This window comes from Tympanuchus pallidicinctus, unplaced genomic scaffold (genome assembly GCF_026119805.1).
Source record: "Tympanuchus pallidicinctus isolate F22 unplaced genomic scaffold, pur_lepc_1.0 scaffold6, whole genome shotgun sequence".
In the NCBI taxonomy this organism is placed as follows: Eukaryota; Metazoa; Chordata; class Aves; order Galliformes; family Phasianidae; genus Tympanuchus; species Tympanuchus pallidicinctus.
The window spans coordinates 24,767,933-24,777,535 of record NW_026294780.1 but is presented as its reverse complement, the minus strand read 5'-3'; the positions used below and the strand labels follow the sequence as shown (position 1 = coordinate 24,777,535).

The 9,603-nt window shown below is 37.6% G+C and overlaps 1 long non-coding RNA gene across 1 annotated transcript; it reads left to right on the top strand.

The window, feature by feature from the left end:
* Positions 1-385: 385 nt before the first annotated feature.
* On the top strand, positions 386-8,638 carry LOC128071613 (uncharacterized). The gene is made up of 4 exons (XR_008201908.1): positions 386-469; positions 4,981-5,248; positions 7,744-7,843; positions 8,442-8,638. It is a non-coding gene; the product is annotated as an uncharacterized LOC128071613 (long non-coding RNA).
* Positions 8,639-9,603: the final 965 nt, after the last annotated feature.

Sequence of the window (9,603 nt, the reverse complement as noted above, 5' to 3'; positions counted from 1 at the left end):
AAAACACAACAGATACAAAGAGCTTGATGACATTACTTGATAAAGCAAATTCTCACCTACAGACCACTATTGTTCAACACAGCCACTACAAGTAACTATACACTTCCTCCAGCAATGAATAAGAGCCTACGTGTCATGCTTATAAAAATCTTTATCACTCATTTGCTGTGGAAACCAGCTTTAGGGCAAGTAAGACTGCACTGGGTAAGGAACCTAAAGTGAAAAAGACCAACCAAAAAGCTCTTTTTAGGGCTTTTTTTTTTTTTTTTTTTAAGCCAGCAAAAGCACTATGCTGGTGCCAAGGAGCTAGCAGCAGCTGGCAACTTGTGGGCAGGCTACTGAGCCAGTAGGGGTGTAGCTGGCACTGCCCACTCTTATCTCTGACCTTGACCCTTTTCTGCAAGGCTAAAAGCAGCCTTGCTTTTAGGAAGGAAGGAGAAATCTAGCTTCTGCCCACCTAACATACCAGGTGAGAAAAAGTGAGAAAAGGTGTTACTGCCTACTGATAACAGGGAGGGAAGTCAGAATGTGAGCACAGCCCACACTGCCCATTACTATAGTAGTTGATGTGGAAGGTGGGTCTTGTGGCAGGACATGTCAGGGTTTTTGTCTTTGCTCAGGAGACCGTTCTCCTACTGACAGACCTGGAAACCACAGGTTCAAATATGGTCTCTACAAGATATCAGGCTTGCCCCAAGAAGACTGTGGTGACCCAAACAGAGGACCTGCCCAGAAATGTGGCGGTTCAGGTCTCTAGCTGCAAGAAATGCCTAAGCCTGCTGCTGGGGGAGGATAGGAAGGATGCCACCTGCATGAGGTATGAGCAGGTGGATGAGCTGCTCAGTCTGGTGGTGCAGCTTAGGGAGGAGGTAGAGAGATTAAGAGCCATCAGAGATTATGAGAGGTAGAGAAACTGGTGGTGTGAATCTCTGAAAGAATGAAGCAGAGACTCTAACCCCCAAACTGTAGTGAACCCTCTCCCTTGTCATGGTCAAACTGAGAGAGCCAACTTAAGAAGGGAGGAGGAATGGCAGCAGGTCCCTGTTTGGAGATGCAGGCAACACCCATCCTGACCTACCTCGGTTCCCCAGGTGCCTCTATTTAGTAGGTTTGAAGCTCTGAAACTGGAGGATGAGGTGGCTGTGAATGAGGTGGAAGAACTGCCTCCAAGCTTTTCTAAGGAGAGGTGATTGGCTCCACGCTTGAAGACTGCCTCCTCCAGTAAAGAAAGGAGGATAATATTCATACGTGACTCCATTCTAAATGGAACCGAAGGCCCAATATATTGGCCTTCCCCTACCTGTAGAGAAGTGTGCTGGATCAGGAATATTTCTAGAAAACTTCCTAGTCTGATCTGCCTCTCTAATTGATACTCCAGGCTGGCAGTGATGAGGTCACTGACAGAAGCCTGAGGACTATAAAAAATGATTTTAGGGGACTGGGGAGGTTAGTTGATGGAGCAGGCATACAAGTAGTATTTGCTTGCTTTCCTACGGTGGTGGGGAAGGACACTGAAAGGAGCAGGAAAGCCAACCTTGTAAACACCTGGCTGAGAGGCTGGTGTAAATGCAAAAAATTTGGGTTCTTTGATCACAGGGTAGTCTACTCGGTACCAGGTATGAGGGCTACCGATGGGTATCACCTGTCCCAAAGGGGGAAACAGATCCTTGTCCAGGAGTTGGTGGGACTTGTAGAGAGGACTTTAAACTAGATACAAAGGAGGAAAGGGATAAAACCAGGACCGCTAGAAATGTGCCTGGGGGAGCGGTAAAGGAACAAGAAACTCTTTTGCAAATACATCAACAGTAAGAGGAAGACTAAGGAGAATCTTCATTCTTTACTGGATGAGGCTGGGAATGTGACCACTGAGGATAAGGAAAAGGCAGAGGTTCTGAATGCCTTCTTTACGTCTGCCTTTAAAGGGCACACCAGTTATCTTCAGGGAAGTCCACTCTCTGACCTGGTAGTCTCGACTAGGATATGGACAGAACCCTCTGTGATTTGGGAGGATGCAATCAGAGACCTACTACTCCAGCTGGACTGTCATAAGTCCATGGGGCCAGATGGGATTCACCCAGCTGAGGGAACTGGCAGAGGTGGTAGCCGAGCCACTCACGATTATCTATCAGCGCTCCTTGTTGACTGGTGAGGTCCCAGAAGACTGGAGGCTTGCCTATGTGACTCCCATCTACAAGAAGGGTTGTAAGGAGGACCCAGGGAACTACAGGCCTGTTAGCCTGACCTCGGTGCCAGGAAGGTTATGAAGCAGATTGTCTTGAGGGAGATCAGGTGGCATGTGCAGGACAACGGGGGAATCAGGCTCAGCCAGCATGGGTTCACAAACGGCAGGTCCTGCTTGACCAACCTGATCTCCTTCTATGATCTAGTGACCTGTGATCTAGTGAGTACTGTTGGTGATAGATGGATGGTTGGACTGGATGATCATGAAGGTCTTTTCCAACCTTGGTGATTGTATGTGATTCTGTGATTCTGTCTGTAATGTGGGTTGTTTTTTACATCACTGTCAACACTTCTTGAACTCCTTACCGTGTTCGCATTCCTAAGTATTCAAGACCATCAATGAATGTCAGTGTGTGAATTTTTTTTCCACATTAATTCAATTGTACACCTTTGCTTTATACTCAATTCTAGGTCAGATGCCATTTTGTCAAATAATACTTCTGTCATCTGTCCCATGGCAATAAAATTTAACAAAACACTGCCTGAAATGTTCATTTGCTAGTCTTACCACTAGCATTAAAATCTGGTGGTATTGGCCAACATAATAAAATTAAAGGCATTACTGTCGGGTAGATCAGATACACTGCAAGCAGATTAGGTTCTCCTATATACATAAACCCAAGTAAAAAGTCAAAAACTTTATTGTGCAAAAATCTTAGTACTTTGTCAAGATTTTTGTAATAAAGAAACAAAAAATAGACGACATTGAAGGAATGATCATGAGACTTTCAGCCAATGCTAACACTTATTTAAAAATGAACATTTCTAGCATAAAAAATAATTATTTAACATTCCTGTTTTAAACTCAATAAATTGTTATGGTGTGAAAGCAAATCATCTGCATGTACTTGCATTTATGAATTTGGCAAAGTGGTTTGATTTTCAACAATCATAAGTACCCCAAATTTTGGCTGCTAATGCATCTGAAAATAAGGTCACTTATTTAAGTATGTATGCAGTAAAAGTCCATACACTTTTGTTTAGGTACTCTTCATGGATCGTCAAATACCTTTCACATTAAATTTTGTTTATTTTTAATATCTGAGACTTTATTCCTATTTTAAACAAACAAAACAAAAATTTGTCTTGCATTTCTCTTAGATTATTTGGTATCAGAAAGGAAGATCTAGTAAAAGGACCAATGTTAAATGAAGTAATCCCAGTAACTTAGCCAGCAGAAAGGAGCACACTGAATGACTATTACTAAGAACACCAAAGTAAAACAATGTATTAATAAAATTGTCACACTGGAACCCCAGTTAAGTGTCTTAATGAAAGAAATGTTATACCTACCACACAAACTAACATGGATCTTTGCCTGAAATGTTATGGAACTTCTTATGAGAAATAAGTAGAAGAGAAATTTAAGACTACATAAAACTTATGAGATGCTCTAGGAGACTTGTGGAATTTTCTCAGAATTATTATTCAAAGTTTGGGGAAGAATCAGTGAGATCAAGGTGGATCAAGGGGAAGAAAGTGTAGAAAAATAGAGAGAAAGGGGGATAGAAAAGATCATTTTCTTATCCCGCTGCTGATCATTATGCTTATTTGCCTAAAATCTTATCTTGAGCACTAGTATGTTTTTTATCCTTATTAACCCCATATCCTTATTAAATCTTTATTTATTTATTTATTTATTAAACTACTACTGGGTAGTAGTTAACTCATGAGTGAGTGGGTGACAGAATACTAGCAAACTGTAAATTACTCTAGCTTTTTATTTAGGAGCAGTGGCCTGAGTGTCAGCCATTAAAACAGGACTGTCAGCCCAAACACACTGTCTGTCTAGGAGACAGCAAGTCAAGGACTATCAACTGGGACCAAAACAAAAATTTTCTTTTGTATTTAAGCTCAGCAATAGAACACTTTAATGTGTTGATGTACTGTCCACTCACGGACTTTGACCTCGATCAGCCAGAGAGGAAGAACAGGTTTGGGCCATATTTATGTGGATTCTGTTGAAAGTACTGCCCTCTGGCTGCATTTGCTTATGTAGGCACACACATATTTAGTTACACATATTTGTATGCACTTATTTGCATATTTGTGGGAATATATGCTCATCCTCACTGATGTATGTACATGGAGATACAGAGCCGGCAACTGAGGAGAGGTTGGAGGAAGTGGAGTTGTTTATTCTAGAGGAGGCTAAGGAGAGACGTCATTGCTCCTTACAACTACCAGAAAGGAGGTTGCAGGAAGGAGGGTGTCAGTCTGTTTTCTTAGGCAACTAGTCATAGGACGTGAGGAAATTACTTCAAGCTGCACCATGGGAGGTTTAAATTGGACATTAGGAAGAATTTCTTAATGGAAAATGTTGTCAAGGATTGAAACAGAGACTGCCCAGGAAAGTGGTGGAGTCCTCATCCCTGGAAGTATTTAAAAGATGTGTGGATGTAGCACTAAGGGGCAAAGTTTTGTAATGGAATTCTGTAGATCAGGCTGAAGCTAGACTTGATCATCTTGAAAGTCTGTCCCAACCTAGATGATTCTATGACTCCATAGCAAACCATTGCGATGAGAAAGGAGATCACTGTGCCTTACAGTCTGATAAAATCAACTTTTACAGATCAGGCAGGAGAAATTCCCCTTGTTGTGCCATGAAGTCCACTCATGTATTCAAAAAAGGATTTATGTGGCAATAAAGTGATGTGTATCTTTCTGGCACATACTCTGCGACAACACTACACACAACTCTAATGCTGTGAATTCTCTTTCTCTTTCTGATTAGTTAAGGGATAGACTTGCTGAAGGTGGTTTCAAGTCACCCCCCACAACCATGACACATCGTGACCACTATGCGAATGGAGAAGCACGATAGGTACAGCACACACAGTGCAGATACTGGACTGTCTCCACCTGGCAAAAACTCCTGGCCCAATTGGAAGATATTATCACATGTTACTAATGGCACTGCCAATACTACAGCTGGCAGAGCAAACTGCACCACCCCTGAAGAAGCAGCAGGAGGATGGACCCTCAGAACATCACAGAGTCTGCAGTGGTAACTTGCTTTTGTTCCCTTTTCTTTTTTTTTTTTCTCTCTCCCTCTATCACTCTCTCTCTTTTTCTTCTTTTTTCTCTTTCACACACCCATCTTTTAATAAATATAGGCACACTCTTGCTTGATCAACACCTTGGTTACATTCCCAGTCTTAATTTGGAGGGATTGGAATCAATATAATGAACTGTAAGCCTCTTTGGCTTGCAGCAGTTGACAATATGTTAATCAATAGAAGTAATCAAGAAAATGTTTGGAAAAATATAGAAAATCACATTTCACTTAAGATTTTACACAGACATCAGCTTAACCTAAAGTGAAATAAGTTACTGCAATTGAAATATGGACTTACCAGAGTTTTTGTTGTTGGTGGTTTTTCTCCAGAAAATAGTTTAACAAGAAAATAAGAAAAACGTGATGATTCCTCATGTATATACGACCTTTTTAAATTATAAAGGCACACTGAAATTTACCAAAATGCTAAAGTTGTAAATACAAGCAATTTTACTCTTCATTATTCAAAATGAACAAAGAACTTGCACATTCACTGTTATCGATAAGAAGTAGGAATGTTACTTTCATGGCCTATTGTTTCATATGCTACTTTCTCTCATGATAAAGACATAATGGTGTTGTTATGATATTAAACATGATGATGTTTGTATGCACATCCTTTGGAATATCGAATCCATCTATCAAAACAGAAAGACGACTTAAAACTTGTCCCTTTATGAAAAGTAGAGTCCCATGTGAAGTATGGCACTTAACACAACATTTGTGACTTCATACTTTTTGATGAATCTGAAACTGATTTTTAGGTAGTCACCTTGAAAGTGATAAGAAAGATAGAAAAAAATTTCTGTGGATATTTGCACTGGTAAAAAATATTGCTCTTTTAATTTATATCTGCCAGGCTTTTTCCTCCAATTTTAGACAGTCCAAGAACACAAATTATTTATTTTCATCATATAAATTCTTTGATAATCAAAATTCATGTTTATTCATCATCTTTTCCATATTTATCTTCCTTTTGTATAAGTAAGATGGACAGTAATGCTCTCAAATATTCAGAAACTCTCTCTTTTGGGACACAAGCAAAACAGATTAAAACTGAACGTCTATTTTTTTTGTTCCAATCTTCCTCTGTATTTATTTCTCAATAACAGAACAGCTAAATCTTCAGTCTTATGCATATATTCTTTCAACTCCATCTCCCATTATCTTTTTAAGTAGAAATTAATCACTTATTTGAAGATGCTTAAATAGTCATAGATGCTTAAAGAGCCATCATTTTATTTGCTCTTGTTGAGTTCCAAGATGACAAATCAAGTGCATGTCTCTACTTTGGCAGAATGTTGCACAACAATTGTCTTTATTTTTTTTTTCTTATCAAACAAAACAATATTCTATTTTAATTCATTACTGTCATCATGAAAGGAAAGTCAAGGAAGCATCGCACAGTCAGCATGAATGCGCATGGAAATTATGACAGGGAACTCACCACCTATGTTTACAGTGATAGATGTGGGAAAGCTGATACTGAAACAAAGGTAGAATATGAAAGGTGAATGAAAGTCTTCTATAACAGCAGAATTCAAAGAACATTCTAAGAAAAATTTGAGCCAACGTGCTTGGGTAGGAGGGAGGGAGGGGAAGGAGGGAGAAACGGCAGAAGAGCTACAGATAAGAACACAGAAAAAGAAAAAAATACTCAAATTTGATTTGTCTCTGTTTTTCCTGATGAGATTTACCTTCAGGCCTCTCAGGAGACCAAGCACATTAATAGAGTTTGTGTGATGCAGTAGAGTGGAGTGAAGTAATATCCCCAGTAGAAAAATAAAAAGGGAGAACTTAAACTAACAGAATGAATGTACTTCCCTGATACCAGATGGGACATATCCCAGGGTTTTGGGGGATCTAAAGGTTGTCATTGATGGATTGTTCTTTATTATCTCCAATCAAATGATGTTGGTGGCTGGGAAAAGTTCCCAATGACTGGGAAGAAGGCAAACACCAAATTCATCTTCAGGAAGAGTAAATTGGGACATTTAAGGAATTACATGCTGCTCAGCTGTAAGTCCCGGAGTATCCTGGAACAAATTATCCTAAAAAATCATTTACCAGCACATGAAGGACACAAAGAATATAAGGAATATCATGCATGGATTTTCCATAATGTTTTTTAATACTAAAATTCACTACTTAATGAAAGAGGAATATAAGATATGATCCTATGAAGTACTGTATGTTATGTTTTGTTTCTTTTTCGTCAACAAGATATAGCTGTAATTAAACTACTAATAAATTACAGCAGTATTTCATGCTACTGAATGGATTTATCAAATGCAGCTTTTAGACAATAAATCTAGCATTGTCTGATACTATAGCAAAATGAGATTTATTGAAAGATAGGATATGTTTTAATGAAGTAAAGACTAAATAATGGCCACTAGTGTGAGATTTCTCATACTTTTTAACTGATTAAGAATCATTTTCAGGACAATTTGATCATCTGTCCTTTTGGAATTGGTCATCTTCAGCTTCTCTCTTCATTTATTTCTCAGAGAGATGGAACTCATCCAGCCAGAGCCACATAAAGTAAGTGATAATATAGTTTTGAAAAGGAAAAATGATTTAATTTTCTTTTCAGATAAATTGTAGACTGCATGAATGAAGTCACATGTGGTGTTTTGTTATTTTCTAGTGAGAAACTTTACTGAATTATCTGCCATAATTGAAAGATCTGTCATGAGACATAAACCTCTGGGTATCAGTATTTCTTTGCTTCATGCACTATCTTATGTCTTCATTGCTTCTAAGGAAAGTTGCTGATTCAAATTTTAAATGTGACATTTTACAAATTAATTTGAACAAGAAATAATTTGAACTACAGGGTAAATTAATAAATTGCAAGACTATATCCTTGACTGCATTCACTCAGAAATTTTTTTCTTTATGAACATTTGTAAGCAGATGCTAAGCTGTTCTGAGCATATTGATCTTATGGATGAAATAGTTGTTTGAAGACAATATTGTTGTGAGTGCTTTTGAAAAATATGTTGCCCATGTGCTGATTTTTTTGATAGTTATCATTAATATTGACTATTGTCTAGTATTTGTAGATTATTTTATGTTTCTTTAACATGGTGTAGTGAAGTAGAATTTGTCTTGAGGTATGTGTTGTATTCTTTTGCAGGATTCAGTATACAATCAGCATCTTCATGTTGACTTTTTTTTGTATATTTCTACATCGCCTTCTACTGTGTCTCAGTAAATCTTTTTTTTTTTTTAAATGCAAAAACAACAGCAATGTATTGTCACTAATGGGAGTACTGAATAAAATTTAGGCATTATGATTTGGTAGCTATATGAGTGGATTTTCAATTCTGTAGCTATATTTTTGGAGATTATGGAGAGCCATCAGAAATTTGTAGATCTGCTGTGGTTGTAATAGTAATCTACAATTACTTCCTCTAGTAAATTAATTTCATGCTAAATGGATGCCAGTCACAGGTTTTAACTATCATGCAGTGCAATAACAGAAGATAGCTCTAAATGAAGTCTTAGTACAGTATGTTAAAAAAAAAAAAAAAAAAAAAAAAAAAAGTCTGGAATTCCTGGAAACTGTATTCTTTGCAATACCAGTATTTTTTTTTCAAGGTAATAAGCCCTCACATCACACCTTGGAACTTGTGTGATTGTTTGTATGGGTCTGCATTGCACATCGTGGAATCAGCTGCTAATATAATGGAATAAAAATTTTAAAAAATAAAATCCATGCTCTTCAAGCATCCTGGAAAGCAAAGTAAAAGGTACTGAGGGACCACAGTATGATGCAGTGTTCTTTTTCTCACAGCAGGTGATAAAGGGAGATGGAGAGAAAAGAAGTACTGGTCTAAAAGAGGGTACTAAAAGCTACTCTTCTTCATGTCAGTATATCAGTCATCTTAAAAAAATAAAATTAAAAAAAAAAATCAGGCATGAGGGAGGAGATGCACAGCAAATATGCATTTTGTTAGTTTCTGTTCTATTAAAAAGTGTATTGAATTCTGAATATTTTAAATAAAGACTGTCAGTGCCCAATCTCACAACCTTGAACTTGAGACAAACAAAACTGGAAATCAGTTTATAAAGCAACTTTTTTTTTCCTACTCTAAAAATCACAATGTGTATACATTTTCTGTGGATATTTTTTCAATCAAAATCTTGTACTGACAAATGAAAGATTTAGATTGAATATAGAAAGATTTAATTTCTTTAATTGAGGATATCCTTCAGTTAAGATAGGTGCAGTTCTTACATTCCTCAATAAATTTTTCTTATATTTTCTTCTAAAATATATTTAGCTTACAATTTCT